This window comes from Bactrocera tryoni, unplaced genomic scaffold (assembly GCF_016617805.1).
Source record: "Bactrocera tryoni isolate S06 unplaced genomic scaffold, CSIRO_BtryS06_freeze2 scaffold_351, whole genome shotgun sequence".
NCBI lineage: Eukaryota > Metazoa > Arthropoda > Insecta > Diptera > Tephritidae > Bactrocera > Bactrocera tryoni.
In genome coordinates this window covers 66,849-83,676 of record NW_024396062.1, presented here as the reverse complement: position 1 = coordinate 83,676, position 16,828 = coordinate 66,849, and positions in this window count along the sequence as shown.

Here is a 16,828-nt window from a genome sequence, read left to right as displayed (position 1 = left end):
TGGAACGATAAAAAACTGAGAAGCGGAGCCCAAAAGAAAAGAGAAATCGCAATCAAACCAAGCAGAAAAAACGCTGAAGTCGCCAAAAAGCTGCATTCATATAAATATACATATATACCATATAAGTATGCATGTGTATGTGAGCAACAATGAAAGCCAAGCTGCTTTATCAGCGAGCGAGCACAATGATAACTGATCCGGCGCGGCTGACATATGCGGGCGCTGGACAAACAATATGGCCGTGCGGCAGTGATAACACACGGTGAAGGGCATTCATAACACAAAAGCCGGTTAAACGAAGTTGAACAAAAGAAATGTGCGATAATCAATATTGCCACACATATACATATGCGTAGGTATGTATACATGTGCAAAGGTGCATGCAAAAGTGCATTGTCGGCAATTACGTATACGCCTAGTGGAACTGTGTAGCGTGTGCTCCCCGCCGGGGCATTTGCATGCCGGGACTTTAACGTTGCAACATATTGTGTATGTGCGACGCACTTTCTTTTGTTGTGGTGGAGTAAGTTCATCAATTAAGCCGCACAAAGGACTTCCAAATTTAGTTGCGAATGTGTTGGTGTAATAAATTTATAGTTTGCTCTTGCTCTGCTGCTACGTGTTGGTTTAGTTCATGCAATTTTGGGGCATGACTTTCAGAAAACAACAAATTGTCATCTGTTGCAAGCAGTACTACAGTGCAACAACAAGTGAGCGTAACTAGTTTGTTGGCAGACACACAGATGCGCATGAATATTGAGCAACAGTTGAACTGTCTGCTGACATGTGTTCACATCACGTTCCCGCCTACTTTCACAAATTCTGTGTGGCTTATGAATTATTTCCATGATTATGGCTGCGTGTCACGCAATAAAGCCAATATTTGTGAAACTCACACAGCAGAGCGGGGGGAAAACAACAAATGACTTAAGTCACAATTGTATTTAATGTAGTTTTGAGGTAAGTCACAGCTTTCTTTTGCACACACCTTGGCTCCGGCTTAAGAAACTAATTCAAAACTGCTAAGTTTTATGAAAATTTTAATGACAAGCCTTTCGTAGTTTATTGTGAGTCTTTGAGTATCCATTGTATATTTGAAATATTGCTTCCTAGACATCTCTAAAAAAGCTCAGAAGCTCTATTTCTTTTTGTCTTTTTTATTGGATGTAAAATTGAAAACTCGCTTTCAATTACTAGGAAAAATACTTATCTCGTTTCAAAGATTTTATTGGAAATTACATGCCCTACAAAATCGTCTCTTACAAGTTTTTCGTAAACCGAACCGTTTCAATGTATTATGTAATAATAAAATTTGTTTATTTTAGGAGACCATTATTTCTAATAAATTTTAAATTCAGGGATAAGAAAATAAAAAAAACAATATAATCGAAAATCGCTTTTGTTAATTTTTTTATTCGGATCTATACACTCTTGTATCCGTTTGAACCAATTGTCGAAGCACTTTTGCCACTCTGATTGAGGTATCTACCAAAAATGCCTTTCTAACATATCAGCCGCCTCTTGAAGTGTCGTAAAATGTTGATCTCTCAGTTTATTTTCTACTTACGGGAATAAAAAGAAGTCACTCGGTATCAAGTCAGGACTATAAGATGGATGACTCCTCAATTCGCGTGCTCGAAAATAAAGTTGTTTTAGGCTATGTGTGAGGGCTCGCATTGTGGTGGTGAAGAAGGACCCGCCTTCGGTGATTGATTTTTTATTTTGTTGAAAGACAACTGGAAAACAAACAGTTGTGTAGCACTCAATAATGTTAGTGTTGGTATGTATACTATATATCCAGTTTTTCTAAAAAAAAAGGGCAACAATTTACTTCGAAATGCTTCCTCGGCAAACAATTTTACCCAAAGTTGTCTCAATCTCTCTATAGGTCTCACGAAAATCTTTAAATATCAGTTTTCGTACAGCAACAGTTAGGGGAACAAGACGACACAACCACGATTAAATTCACCATCCGATGGATCAACCCTGGTCCTTAATGGAACTTCATCACCAAAAATTTCATGAAGTTCAGCTGGCATCTAGTGCTGAGTTAATCCACTTCAAAAGTTGTAAACAATAATCTGGCGACAATGTTCGCGATTTAATAGCATTTTTGCCGAGATGAATATTTAAAGTTACTGTAAGCAAGACAAATATGTAAACCTTAATGATAAAGTTGTGAGTTGCTAGTTAACAAAACTAGGGTTGCCCAATCTCGAAATAAAAAAGACAACCTAAGACAATCCTTGGTGAATTCCGTTTACATTTCATTTGAAGTATTCGGAAATTGTATCTCATCTCTAAGAGTATTCAGATGCCATCTGCAGAAGCTGTATGGAAGAAGAGTAGGTGGAAACAACTGAACATCTTTGATCAGTCATCTAACCTAACGTAACCTAAGAGTACATATAATAGACTTGCGCTCAAACGAACTTTTCCTAATGTCAATGTATGTATACCAGACCAAGTAGTTACATACATCGGTTATATGTAGTATATTGTAGCAGTAGTTATTCGTGGCAGCTATTTAGGCCCCGTTACGACAACACTTCGCATTGTAAAGAGATTTTCACAGACTTTTATGTTCGGGAATGGTTTTAAACCTTATAAATTCTCGATCTCCATCCGATAAATATCTTGAAAATAATCAGACCAAAATAGCAGTATGTGGTGGTACCCCCGACTATGGTAAATAAAAACATAGATATTCGCTTTCTTTCTGAAATTCTAAATTCTGAAGATTTGAGTTGAGACCTGACTATAATTTTAATTGTCATGACAGAATTTTAATTTGCACTTCAGTATATTTGTTATTTCTGACTCTCAGCATTAAGAAAAATACACCATCTTCTCTCAATCAAAAGGAGATATCTCTTTCAATTGTTTTACGTTATGGACGCATTACTTAGCTAATGATTTTTGTTCTATAGCTCAAGGGTTTCTAAGCTGCACCTCTATCCAAGTTCCGTCTTTCGTGGTGAAATGAAAATATGACGTTACTCTTTGTCAGAAGACAAACTAATTCTGCCCATAATCTGGCTGCTTAATTTGATGCTTTCAATGTAATCGATGTAGATATTTTGCCAATGTCATTTTATGTTACGAAATAATATTTCTGAACTGCAATTTGTCCATAGCTAAAGAATAATAATTGTCAAAAATATTCTTTAAAGATTTTCGCAATTTTAATTCCAATAAATATTAAAAACCTGCTCTTCTCAACTTGAACACCAAAACTATATTTATGCTACCCACTTGCTAACCATATAATTATTTCGGAATGTGTTGCTGAGCAACCGCACTGACATCCCCAATTGCAGTGTTCATAAGCGCACACAAACACAAGCAAATGTGAGTATTTGTGCAGATATGCATAATGCAGGTAGTGGCAATTTAATAAATTACATTGCTGCCTGGGGAACGCAAGCGAAGCAAACCTCAGATAAGAGTTGCAACAATGAGTCGAGTGAGCAAATGTAAAGTGGGAGCATTGCAAGCTTTTGTTTGGCTAACTACTTTAAATAACAGCAATGTTTGTAAATAAGCAACTAGTCTTCAGTCATTAGAGCGCACGCTCACACACAAGTGGCACCCCTAACGGTATGTAAATAACGCCTGTGTATCGGTCGCACATGCGAATAATTGCTGCAACATTTCGTGGCAGCAACAGCAGCGGGGCTATGTGTGCTGAAATAAATGAAGTAAGCAAGCAAGAAAAGTGTTCCGAAGTTCATTGTTGCTGCAAAGTCTGGCAAAAGATTGTGTTTAAGCAAGAGTGATGCCGGACTTTCAGTCATTAGTTGGCTTTGTTGGAATGCGTTTCACTTCACAAAAAGTCGATGCTTTAAAGCTGATAGCATTGTTTACAATAACATTGTATTTGTGTACATATGAGCATAAGGGTAGCGTGTTATCGCTGTTGGCTGCCAAAAATTTGCTGAACACATTGTTTTTGTTTGCGTTTAAGTTATGCTTAAGTCATCTGTTTGCAAATTTTGAGAAGCAAAAGAGATAGATTGGCGTGTGTGTTCAATGCAGAAGGTTTGATGAAAGCATCTGGCTGCAAATATATACAGAAATATAAGCGAATATTGTGCTTGAAAAAAGAATACTTCAGATTCATGTGCTGCAACTTAGCTTAGTGTTTGAGGAATTAATGAGAACATTTTTTCTTTGAGGAAATAAAGGCAACATAGAAATTGCCACAATTTGACCATTACATCGCTAAGCAACTTAACATTCATTATCAATCGGTTTTGAACCATTTCAAAAAGACCGGCTACAAAAAGGAACTTGATGTTTGGGTACCACATGAATTGTCTGTGAAAAATTTAATGGGCCGTATTAAGATATACGATTCTTTGTTGAAACGAAATGAAATCGAACAATTTCTGAAGGGATTGGTAACAGGCGACGAAAGGTGGACCAAACACGACAATAATATGCGAAAGAGATTATGATCTAAGCCTGGTGAAGCTTAGCAAATAGTCACAAAACCAGGATTGACCCCTCGAAAGGTTATGCTGAGTGTTTGGTGGGATTGGAAAGGACTTATCCTCTATGAGCTGCTCCAGGCTGGTCGAACGATTGATTCTACATTTTACTGTCAACAACTGATGAAATTGAAGGAAGTAATCGAAAACAACGACCAGAACTGATCAACAGAAGGGGCTTCGACTTCCATCAGGATAACGCTAGACCACACAGACATTTGATGACTCGGCAAAAACTGGGAGAGCTTGGTTGGGAAGTTTTGATGCATCCACCATATAGACCTAATCTTGCACCATCGGACTTTCATTTTTTTCGGTCAATGCAGAACTCCCTTAATGGAGTAAAGTTGGCTTTAAGAGACGCCTGTGAAAATTTCTTGTTGCAGTTTTTCGCCGAGAAACCAGAAAAGTTTTACACTGACGGAATAATGTCTCTAGCGGTAAAATGACAAAAAGTAGTCGAACAGAATGGAACATATTTGGTTCATTACAATTCATTATAAATATAAGAAAAGTAAGTTGAAGTTTGCTTAGAAACATGATAAGACTCTTTGGACTATTCAATATATTTTTTAATGGTTTGTAGATACTTTTGGAGCAATAAATCAAATTTAGATTTCAGGATAAAAAAAAGTTTAGAAATTATTTTCATTAAGTAACATTTATTTTGGCCAATTATTTAAAATTCAGCCTAGTAATGCTAATTTATTGTTCCAATAATGCATACTCATTTCAGTTTTTCAGTCTCTTCAATAACCTAATATTACTCATACGCCACCACATGAAACCTATCGCGCACAAGCGTGATTAGCAGTCTTAGTGCAGATATTACCGACCATCACTATCACATAACTGCCAGTTGTCAACTATGCATGACACATCCTTTGTCCGTGCGCAATGAGACAGGACAATGAGTGAAATTAATTGATGGTGCAAGTGTCACACGCTCGACTCCTTCGCCGGAGCGCTGAATGACGGAAGGATGTGCACGGCTACTGCTGCATCTTGAATGAGCACGAGAATGAGCTGGATAATTGACAGCGAAGCACAATGAATACTGATGAAGCGCGCAATTGCATGAGGAAATGGCTGCAAATTGGTGTATGTGGACTCAAAATCGGGAGTGCGAGTGTGTGTAAGCGGGTTGCAGTATATATTTCCAGACAATGAAGGCAATACAACTATGGTAAAGGCTGCGGGAGTTTTATTTAATATTTTATCATATAATCTAAAAAGGGTTCTGATATATTATATAACTATATTCAAGTCGTAAAGGAAAAAAAATAAACCAAAAAAAAATTATGAAAAGTGACAACGTGCCACACAAATTAGTAACTTTGTTCAACCGCACACATTCATTTGGAAGACTGACAACAGATTTGCGCAAGAAGCGCAATAATTAAAATGCTAATGGCTACAATAACACCAACAACAAGAACAACCACACGATAGATTTATGACATGTGAAGAAACCAAAGATGCCACCACACACACACAAGCATACTCGGCAACCGCAACGAGTTAAATATTGAGCGGAACTCTAACGACCGAGACACAGTTGGGAGCCCAGGCCATACAAGGGATCGATTATATATGTAAAGTGTTAGCAAGGGTAACAACAAATGAAGCAAACTAATCCCTAACCGACACACACACAACCGCAACTTATGCGCGTTATTTATGTGAAACCGCCAACACATATCAATAACTACACAAATGCACACATAAACACACGCATACACCAGTGAAACCGCATTAGCTCGCAGGGCGCGCTGACTCGCCCATTAATTAAAGTGCCGCTTACATGGATCGCAAGAAAATTATACACCAAGGAGTTGGCGGAAAAACCCGGCTCGAACAGCCGCATCAGCAGAAAGTGTTAAGCACACTTAGCCGAGCGCCAATCAACGTCGAGCGAAACTTGTTGACAGCCAGCAGAATTCCCCGCGCGTCGCTCAGGCCCGCAGCGGAGCAAATCATTCAGTCATTGAGTCATCGAATCGGGCAGTCAGTTAGTCAGTCTAACTGACAGTGCTGCGGCATACATGTGGGTTCCACACTCTCTGAGGCACACACACGCGCACGCACACAATTGCTTAAATGTTTTTATGCATTTGAGTGCTGAGTACTTCGGTTGGCATTTGCAATCATTTGCAACACTTAACACCGAAAACAGTGTGTGCGCGCCGCTGAAGTTAACTTCAACTTGACACAAGCCACAAGTCAACTTCAGAATGGGGTAAAGTGTAAGCCTCAACTATAACATTAAACTGCTTAAGAGTTCGCGCTCACGCATCCAAAGGCCCGGAAAATCTCTCAAAACCGCAGCTGTCGCCACACACGAAAACATCAAATATTTAAGCAGCTGCGATTAAATGACACTGACGCACTCCAAATTACAGGAGCCACTCAAACCGTCGACGCACATAATGCGTAAATATGTTTGTTTGCTGGTTGGCGAAAATGCTTAAGCCAGCAAAATTTTTAGTTCTCAGCGTTTTCCCACATAATTATCCCCATAAACTTAGCAGCTCAGCTAACAAATTTTACCGCTTCCACCATTTTTCTCAATGTAAGCAACCAGAAATTGTGGGAAAGCCGCAGCTGTTGCATATTGAGGGATATTTTCTAGGCTATGTCATTATGTAAATGTGTGTGAAACGGTATATTTTAAGTTCGGGCAACAGACGGTGGCATAATTACGTTTTAAGAAAATGTTTCCATGAGCCAGTTCTGTCGCCAGGCGTTATGCAACAGCGGGCGTTGTGTGGAAGGATGTGGTTAATAAGCAATTTTACTAATAAAAATTTTACTGAGATTTCACAGAAGCAACAAATAAGTTTAATTTATATAAAATATACATACATATATACAGCTCACAGCACTGCCAAATTTAGAGTTATTCAATCGTAAAATAATTAGAACAAATTTAAAGAAAAAAAGCCTTTACATTTGTGCTTTCTTTGAGTTGTGTTCTAAATCGAATCCTTCGCACTAGAAAATACCAGCAAATTGAGCAAAGCTTCTGAGGATGCTTTACGAGAAAAAAAAGAAACAAATTTTTCAAACTCTAAAACAAAAAATTGAAAAGTAGTTAAATATTAAAGAATTTAATGCCGTAAATGTTTTCAGCTAGTAAATAGTAACTATTTTGTAGTCCAAACGAAAAATCTCTTTAAGTCTTCAGAGTAACACATATTTTTATCAAAATAGTTTAGCCCTTTCGTTCTCTTTTCACAAATAGGTTCATTAGTTTAATTTATATATATTCTAATAACGGGTTTTTTATAAGGGAGGTTACAATAGTAGGCCGATAGAGACAGCAATAGACGCCATATTTTTTCTTGCTCTTTTGACATTTTTCTTCAGTAAGGTCATTTCATCATGGAAAGATATATGATCCAACAACGAGTCGAAATTATTAAAACTTACTACCGAAATTCGGACTCAGTAGCTTTAAGTGGCGTCTAGTGGAAATATTATAATCCACAGGCTGAGTGCAAAATGTTCGAGAATATTGCTGCCGCTAGCGCATCTATTGAGAAAGACCCAAATCAGTGTCTCATGCTCTGTTCTCAAAATTTGGGCATCTTTGTGACGTCGTTGTGAAGAATTCTGCAAAAAAATCTTGACCTACATCCTTACAAGATTAAATTGACGCAAGAACTCAAGCCGCTTGACCACCAAAATCGTCGTATGTTCGTGAATTGGGCTGAGCAACAACTTGAAAAGATTTTCATCGAAAAATCATCTTCAGCGATGAGGCTCATTTCTGGCTGAACGGCTTCGTCAATAAGCAAAATATGTAAGGCAGCAATTCACATGGACTCAACGAGTCACCATTGCATCCCGAAAAAATTACGGAATGGTGCAGTTTATGGGCCGGCGGCGTCACTGGGCCATACTTCTTCCATTATTATCAAGACTGGCACTTTACTGTAAATGGGAATCGCTACCTCTCAATGATAATCGAATAGTTTTGGCCCGAATTGGATGATATGGACTTGGACAATATGTGGTTCCAACAGGAAGGCACCACAAGCCAAACAGCGAAAGTCACAATCGATTTATCGAAAACCAAGTCTGTGAACGTGTTTTCTCACGAAATGGCCCAGTTAATTGGCGCCTCGGTCATGTGATTTTACGCCCTTAGACTATTTCCTGTGGAAGTCTACAGTCTATGCCAACAAGCTAGCGTCGATTGATGAACTTCGTAAGAATATAAGTATCGAATGTGAAATTGCAGCATATCGATGGATTTATGGCTGAAAACTGTCGAAAATTGGGTTCATCGTCTGGATTTCTGAAAGGGTACCCGTGGTGATCATATAAAAGAAGTTGAGCTCCATACATAATGGCATTGAATGTACTTTCACAGAAACAGATTTCATTGATATCTCAAACAGGTTTTTGTTTTATTTAAAAAAAACTTTTACAGCGCTCTTGAAAAACCAGTTATTTTGCCGCGAAATCATCGTAGGTGTACTTAATTTTCTCTCAACATATTATACATATGTATATCGACAACATTCTAGATTTACTACCGGCAGCCACATGCATAATTCATTTCTTCTAACGATTATGCGATGATTTTTTGAAGTCTTTTGTATTCCTTAGAAGCCTTAGACTCCCAAAAAGCATTGCCTATCTCAAAAAGTACTAATTTAGACTAAGTAAATAATTCAAAATTAAATCCTTTTGCCGAGGTATCAGATAGGCAAAAGGTGGCGACTCTCGTATGGTGGAGGTCGCTTAAAAAGGCTGCACTTGCCAAAAAGCTGGAACGTGGATTAAACCAACAGCAGCACTTAATACCATTTTACACATACCTTCCATAAACATGGCTCTGCGAAGCTGGATGTAGGAACGGGTCTGAACAAGGACATACCGAAATCATCTTCTTCTTCAACTGCATTCCTGTATACTTGGATCATTGCGTCGCAGAGACTACTCGTTGTGGATTTTTCTCTGCTCACATACCGACGAAGGATACGTGGACAGATGGACGACGGAAGCATTCGGGTACTTTTTTTCCATTGTTTCCTTTGCAAAACTAAAGTGAAAGCATCTCGGCAGCCTTACCTTTGGCGAACCAGGAGACTTAGCAGAAACTGTTATTAGTCGTCTCAACAAATCTGTGATAGGTTCAAGGCAATTTCTCGATTTATAAGGGTCTTATGATCCAAGGAGTTTTAGATACAAACCGGCGTTCTGAAAAGTACAAGTGAGATCTCTCCATGTGATCGACCTTTTAACCTAGCCTACTTTAACCTCACCAAATTACCCAAAACAATCTTATATTTGCACTACTTCTCTCATCACACATGTCCAAATATTTTGTACATTCAAGAGTAACATCTGACATTCATAGATTCCAATTAAAATACAAATGTGTTCATACTCTTTTAATTATAATCTTCTTAGGGGATTTATTCTACCCACTCCATTACCTGCACAACCACCTGTGCGTGACTATAGAAAAAACGCTACTGTAAGGACAACTTTAAACAATCAGAAATCGACAGCAAAATGGATTCATTCAATTTGGAATTTCGCAGAATGAAAAGTTGAAAAATGTATTGCCCTCACAGAGAATATTGCAAAATTAATGACATAAAATATTCGAAATGCAACTTCAAAGAAGAAGCAGAGCAGCATAACGCAGCAGGAGAGCCTGTGAAGCCTGCATCCGTAGTGGCAGGACAGTTTAATAAGCTTTTAGGCCATCCCATCGCATTGAAGCAGCACAGAGAGCAGCAGCAATACAGCCAGCAGGACCAAAAAGCTAAAGGCAACGCCGCCGGTTCAGCTGCTATTAAAAGGCCATACATTTTTAAAACATATGTATTATTGAACTCTACGCGGGAGCTTGCCACCGGCATGTGTGCACATTTGAATGTTGCAAGCAGGTGGAAGCACAGAGTTTTCTGCGGTTTACTCAAATGGTCCTCGCACTGTAATTGAGTATGAACTCATATGCATGTATTTCAATATTTTTACTCACACTTTATTACAACAAAAACAATAACAACCTGTTTTCATTACATTCAGCCATGGCATTCATAAGACTTAATCTGTGTTGCCTTAACGCTTTGCATTTGAGAATTAAGCCTGCGACACACACGTCCGCAGCTGCGAGAAGACCAAACCGAAAAGAGCAAAAGCAAGGCGTTTCGTCGAAAGTGTAAAGCCCCAAAATTGCCGCATTCAATATAAATTTCGTAAAAAATGCTTCTTTGTCCTTCTGCCCTTGTTGGTGGCTTTGCAACACTTTATTCTTCGTCCTTCTTTGCAATCAAAAGGCAATAATGGAAATGCAATTGTTGTTCACACACACACTCACACACACTTGCATGTGTGATCGGTCTCGCCAAGGTAGCGACTGACGGGCGACCGCACAATTCCAATTTCGTTGCAGCGTAAAAATGAATTTCCATTTGAGATATGAATTTATTAAAACCGCCGCTTTTGGCATGGACAAGCGTATGAGCCCCCTTACGCCACGTCTAAGTGCCTGTGAAAGCAACGAAAAATACAGGTTTTGCAGGTAAAAATATTCCATTTCACGCCATAGCGTTCCCTCTCTCAACCACGAATATATTTCTCGCTCCACCACGTCGCCTTAAAACTCTATTTTACCAGCGAGATCCTTCCTGTCGAAATGGCAAAATATTGCTGTAAGGTTTTTACACTTTCATGAAAATATTTCAGGAAATATTTTTATTTTTTTTATTATGAACGCTTTGGAAATCACACACTTCGTTATTTCCGTATTTATTTTTGCGCTTTCAATTATACAGATAAACCGTTAAATTGGATTTTAGTTTAGCACCCAAAGCACTCCATTTAACCGGCTAAAATCTGGTGATTATTATTATTATTTTTTGTGATGAATGAAAAGCTGAAAAAGGTTTGAAATTTATCTGCTTGTGTTTTTAGAAACGCTAAGGGCTTTTGTCCTTAAATTTTATATGAATTAAAATACTCAGCCAGTATTCGGTATTCGTTCAAATAAACAGCGAATCCTGTCTTTTCTTCATAGCGTTTTTGGCGTTCTGTTCTGGAGTTTCAAGTTCTGCCAACAAATTTACAGACAATGATATCCACAAGCAATACTGACTCAGTACCGCCGAGATTCTAGTACTTAAAGTCAAAGGTAAGCCCAGAAAACTGATTTGGACCTTACTAAATTTAGGAGGAAGGAAAAAATAGTACGATTGCAAGATTAAAAAAAAACCAACTCTAAAATGGTAAAGAAATTGAAGAATTAAATTTACTACAACTCTTTTGAAATATATTCCCAGCCAATTGTTCAATTATCAAAAAACTGTATTCGACAATTTTCGACAGAGTTCATAAAGCAGTCTTTTGAGAAGGATGTAGATTTTGCTATATAATATTTAGTGGCGAATTCAGGAGGGGAAAATGGAGGACATTTTTTATTATCAGCTCCATCTTTGATCTGTTCGATTGATACATACTCCGCGGTTTATTCTCCAAGCTTTCCAACATAGAAAAGCCAAACGCTGACAGCTAAAACCATTGTGCATCGAGCATTCTGACATATTACTTCATGTTTTTTACCGTGGCAACTTATGTGAAACAAGATGGGTTCAACGGCACGATGCAGTTAAACAATTTGCCGCAAAATTGTCGTTGATCGTCAGCTCTGACAAAAATTAGTAACTAGGAAAATAAGAAAATCAACGATACTCATCGCAGCCGTGGGAAAATTTGAACTAACTATTGGGATTTTTTGGCTATGTGATATTTTATCGATAACTCACTATATAAAAAGCTGAGGAACACTTTCAATCCATTTATACAGACAAAAAAACTGGCGCCAGAACTGAAAGTTGACGAAGAAAACCCAATAATCTGCAACTGACGAACAAAACGCGAAAATTTCTGTGTGAGAAATTTGCTAAGAACACTACAGGGTCTCAGTGTACATTCTTCTGTTGGATACAATCGGCCAAGATTTGGAGACGCGCTTTTCTAGAGAAGTATTGAATGGATTTCAACTGAGTTTGCTGCTTCCATAAAAAATATATGCTTTGAAAATGAAAGAAATGGAAAATCTTATTCACTGCTTGATATATATATATATTCAAAGGTATTTTAGATAATGACAACGTCGTGCGACGTTTGAAACTCAAAGGTGAACTTGATCACTGGCAGTGCCATTGGCGGCAGAGGAAAAAGTCAAAAGACAACAAGTTGCTGACTACTGTACACTTCCTGGGGCCAACGCGAGTTCTAAATCCTCTTTTTCGTCACTTTGCCACATGCTTCAGGATAGATTGATCGGTCTGGCGTTGCTGCACACGCATCATGGCATTGAAGTCACCGCAGAAGAAGTTCTCGAAAGATTCTCACAACTTGGCCAACATCGTTTTCTTTTGTGAAATTTTTCTGTTCAATACACGAACTGACTACAGAATTATACATTGCAACAAAGTATGCAACACACACGTCGACGATTTATAATGTGTTTTTTTATACTCTCGCAACAATGTTGCTAAGGAGAGTATTATAGTTTTGTTCACATAACGGTTGTTTGTAATCCTAAAACTATAAGAGTCAGATATAGGGTTATATATACCAAAGTGATCAGGGCGACGAGTAGAGTCGAAATCCGGATGTCTGTCTGTCCGTCCGTCCGTCTGTCCGTCCGTCTGTCCGTCCGTCTGTCCGTCCGTCCGTCTGTCCGTCCGTCCGTGCAAGCTGTAACTTGAGTAAAAATTGAGATATCATGATGAAGCTTGGTACACGTATTCCTTGGCTCCATAAGAAGGTTAAGTTCGAAGATGGGCAAAATCGGCCCACTGCCACGCCCACAAAATGGCGGAAACCGAAATCCTATAAAGTGTCATAACTAAGCCATAAATAAAGATATTAAAATGAATTTTGGCACAAAGGATCGCATTAGGGAGTGGCATATTTGGACGCAATTGTTTTGGAGAAGTGGGCGTGGCCCCGCCCCCTACTAAGTTTTTTGTACATATCTCGGAAACTACTATAGCTATGTCAACCAAAGTCTACAAAGTCGTTTTCTTCAGGCATTTCCATATACAGTTTAAAAATGGAAGAAATCGGATAATAACCACGCCCACCTCCCATACAAAGGTTATGTTCAAAATCACTAAAAGTGCGTTAACCGACTAACAAAAAACGTCAGAAACACTAAATTTTACGGAAGAAATGGCAGAAGGAAGCTGCACCCAGCCTTTTTTAAAAATTGAAAATGGGCACGCGCCGCCCACTTATGGACCAAGAACCATATCTCAGGAGCTACTAGACCGATTTCAATGAAATTCGGTATATAATATTTTCTTAACACCCTGATGACATGTACGAAATATGGGTGAAATCGGTTCACAACCACGCCTTCTTCCAATATAAAGCTATTTTGAATTCCATCTGATGCCTTCTCTGTATAATATATACAGTAGGAACCAATGATGATAGCGGAATAAAACTTTACTCAAATACGGTATTTGAAAAATATGTAAATGACGTATTATGAAATCTCGATTATCACTTTACCATGCGAGAGTATAAAATGTTCGGTGACACCCGAACTTAGCCGTTCCTTACTTGTTTTTTTTAATTTACTGGGATTTGATATTAGCAGGTATATTTGAAATTTTTCCACCATGACATTGAACTCCCCAAAACTATTTTTGGATCAGCCCCTGTATTAAATTTTTTAAATCTATTCAAGTCTCCCCATCGACACACTTTGATTACAGCGTACGTGACGGATTTTTGTTGCGCAACATAATTCCGTTGCACTCCATCGATTTTACTAACTAATTCAAAACGGTTTTTCCAGTACAAAATCAACGTAGAAATTTAAATGAGCTTATAAAAGAAAAATTTGATATTTTACGCTCCGTGGTCTTAAATTCACTTCTTAAAATATAATAATACACCTCCGCCTTTTCTTCACATCGACGCTAAAAAGTTGCGCCCTGCTTCCTGGCTGCACAATTAAATTTACATTCGCTCATTTTGCAGTAGTTTATACCGTTATATGTCAAAAGTGAAAGTAATAATTCAATCGCCAAAATCCGCACTCACTTTTTGTGGCAGTGCTCGCGTAAAATATATACTGCCCCAGCATATGCCAAGATTACGGGCTGTCTAGACAAGTGCGCTGAAGAAAGTTCCAAGTTTATGCGACTAAGTGTGTGTGCGTGTGTGTATGTGCGAGCGCTTAAGGGCCACGTAAAATATAAAGTTGTTACTAACAAAATTCGGAAGCCAAGATAAAGAAAAGAAAGTTGCAATGCAATCCGCACCAACACTGCAACACATTCTACTTTACTTTGTATGCAGTTACCGTTATCGTAGCCATTGTAAGAAATAGTTGAAAGGCAAAAGGCGCTAACAGTTACAGTATTTGTGCAGGAGTATATGTATGTGTGTAGAGGGGGGGTTGGGGCGAGCTGGCTCTTTTTCAGACAATAGTCTATACGCAAGCAGCAAAAATCATGACCAGGGTTACGTATACGCAATAGAGCACAAGGAGTTTCTATTGACGAGCTTTATTAAAAATATCGATTTTCGCAGTTAATCTAAGATTACACCAAATTTGGTTGGCAAAATGTATGACTACTTTCGGTGTCAGATTAACAAATTTTAGTTTCGAATAAAACCGGAATTCTGCCACAATTAAAGCCTCTACTCTGCAAATTGGCTACAAAAACGCACACACCTCAGCCCCTTTTAGTCCATTTAGTGATGAACTACTGAAACAGAGCGATGTTTGATACTGAAGAAACCGCTACTAAACCTTCTTAACTCTTTAAACTCGTAAAAATTACAGCGCTGTAAGAATAGCCAACAAAAATTCGAGCACCGTCGCCTCTTTTTTGCATTTCATTTCCGGCTTTGTTCAAAGCGTTCGCGCTGTTTTTTCCTTTTCCTCTATTATACCTCATTGCACCAACAACAATATTGTGCCATTCAATATGCTGCTGCCACTTCACTTCGCTTCACTTTGCTTTTTCACCATTCATACTTCCATCATTCGCGAAGCGAAGCCTCCACGCGACCGAACACAAAGTAGCACAAAGTATAGCTTTTGTGTAACCAACGACCTTCTACCGACTTAGTTCCCGCTTTTGTTGTTTCGCAATTATGGCTAAATGCCTTAAGCACCCACTACACTTAGCGGCAAGGAAATTGGTACAAATGTTCTACTAGCGGCGCAAACGAGACGAACTACAAAGCGCACAACAAAATACAGACACTCGAAAAATGATTAACAAAGCTTATGTTCATGGGTCGCCCCGTCGTCGAGCGGTATTGGCGATTTCACGCTGTAGACATTAGCTTCAACATTGCTGCCTGCGGCGACACTTTGTTCACATTACGTAACAGTTGCAAAACAAATTCGCCCGAGAGCTGGGAAGGAGACGGTGGTAAGAATATTTGGCGACAATTAGCGGAGTATGGCAAGTATTGCAGAGGACTTACGGAGGTTCCTGTGTAAGGGAGAAGGGTATATCTTCCATATATCGAAATAAACCGCATTATTGGGTTGTCTTTCATATAAAGCAATTTCAAGAATTTTGCAGATTTCAAGGCTTTGAGGTCCTCAAAGTTTCCTCATAGCTGTTGCTATATTAAAAAAAAATCTGCTGAACCAAACTAGAGATGGATTACGACAGATAGTGATCACAGCAGGACCAGCATACTCAGACTTGTGGAACATCAGCAACGACGCTATACTAAAACTCGGAAAGACAGACGAAACGTACTTAATTGGCCACGCAGACGACAGCACTAATTACAGTAAGAAATACACAGAAGACGCGTAAAGAAAAATACGCACGCAAGCATGGCTCGACTCACACAACCTCCAGCTTGCTGCGGAAAAAAGCAGAGCTACTACTGCTAATAAATAACCACATACCCTTCGCAAAAAGTATACAAACGATTACGAATATTATTAAAACACAAAAAGCAGCAAACTATCTAGGCGTAATACTGGACCCCTGACTGACTGTCTGTGTACAAATCCAGCACGCCACAGGAAAGGCAGCGAAAATCACCTCCCAACTTAGCAGACTAATGGCCAACAAAGGGTGCCTGAGTCCAGAAAAGAAACCCTCCTATCGACGACAATCAGCCTCCTGTTATATGGAGATGAGATCTGATCAGATCTGCTTAAAAGGGAAACCAAAAGGTAGTGGCTAGAGTGAACCGTACCGCAGCCGTCAGAGTTTCATCAGACTACCGAACAGTGTCAGGCGATGCAATATTTGTTATAAGTGGTAATGCTCTTCAGATGGACGGCTGGACTAATAAAAGATCGAAACTAA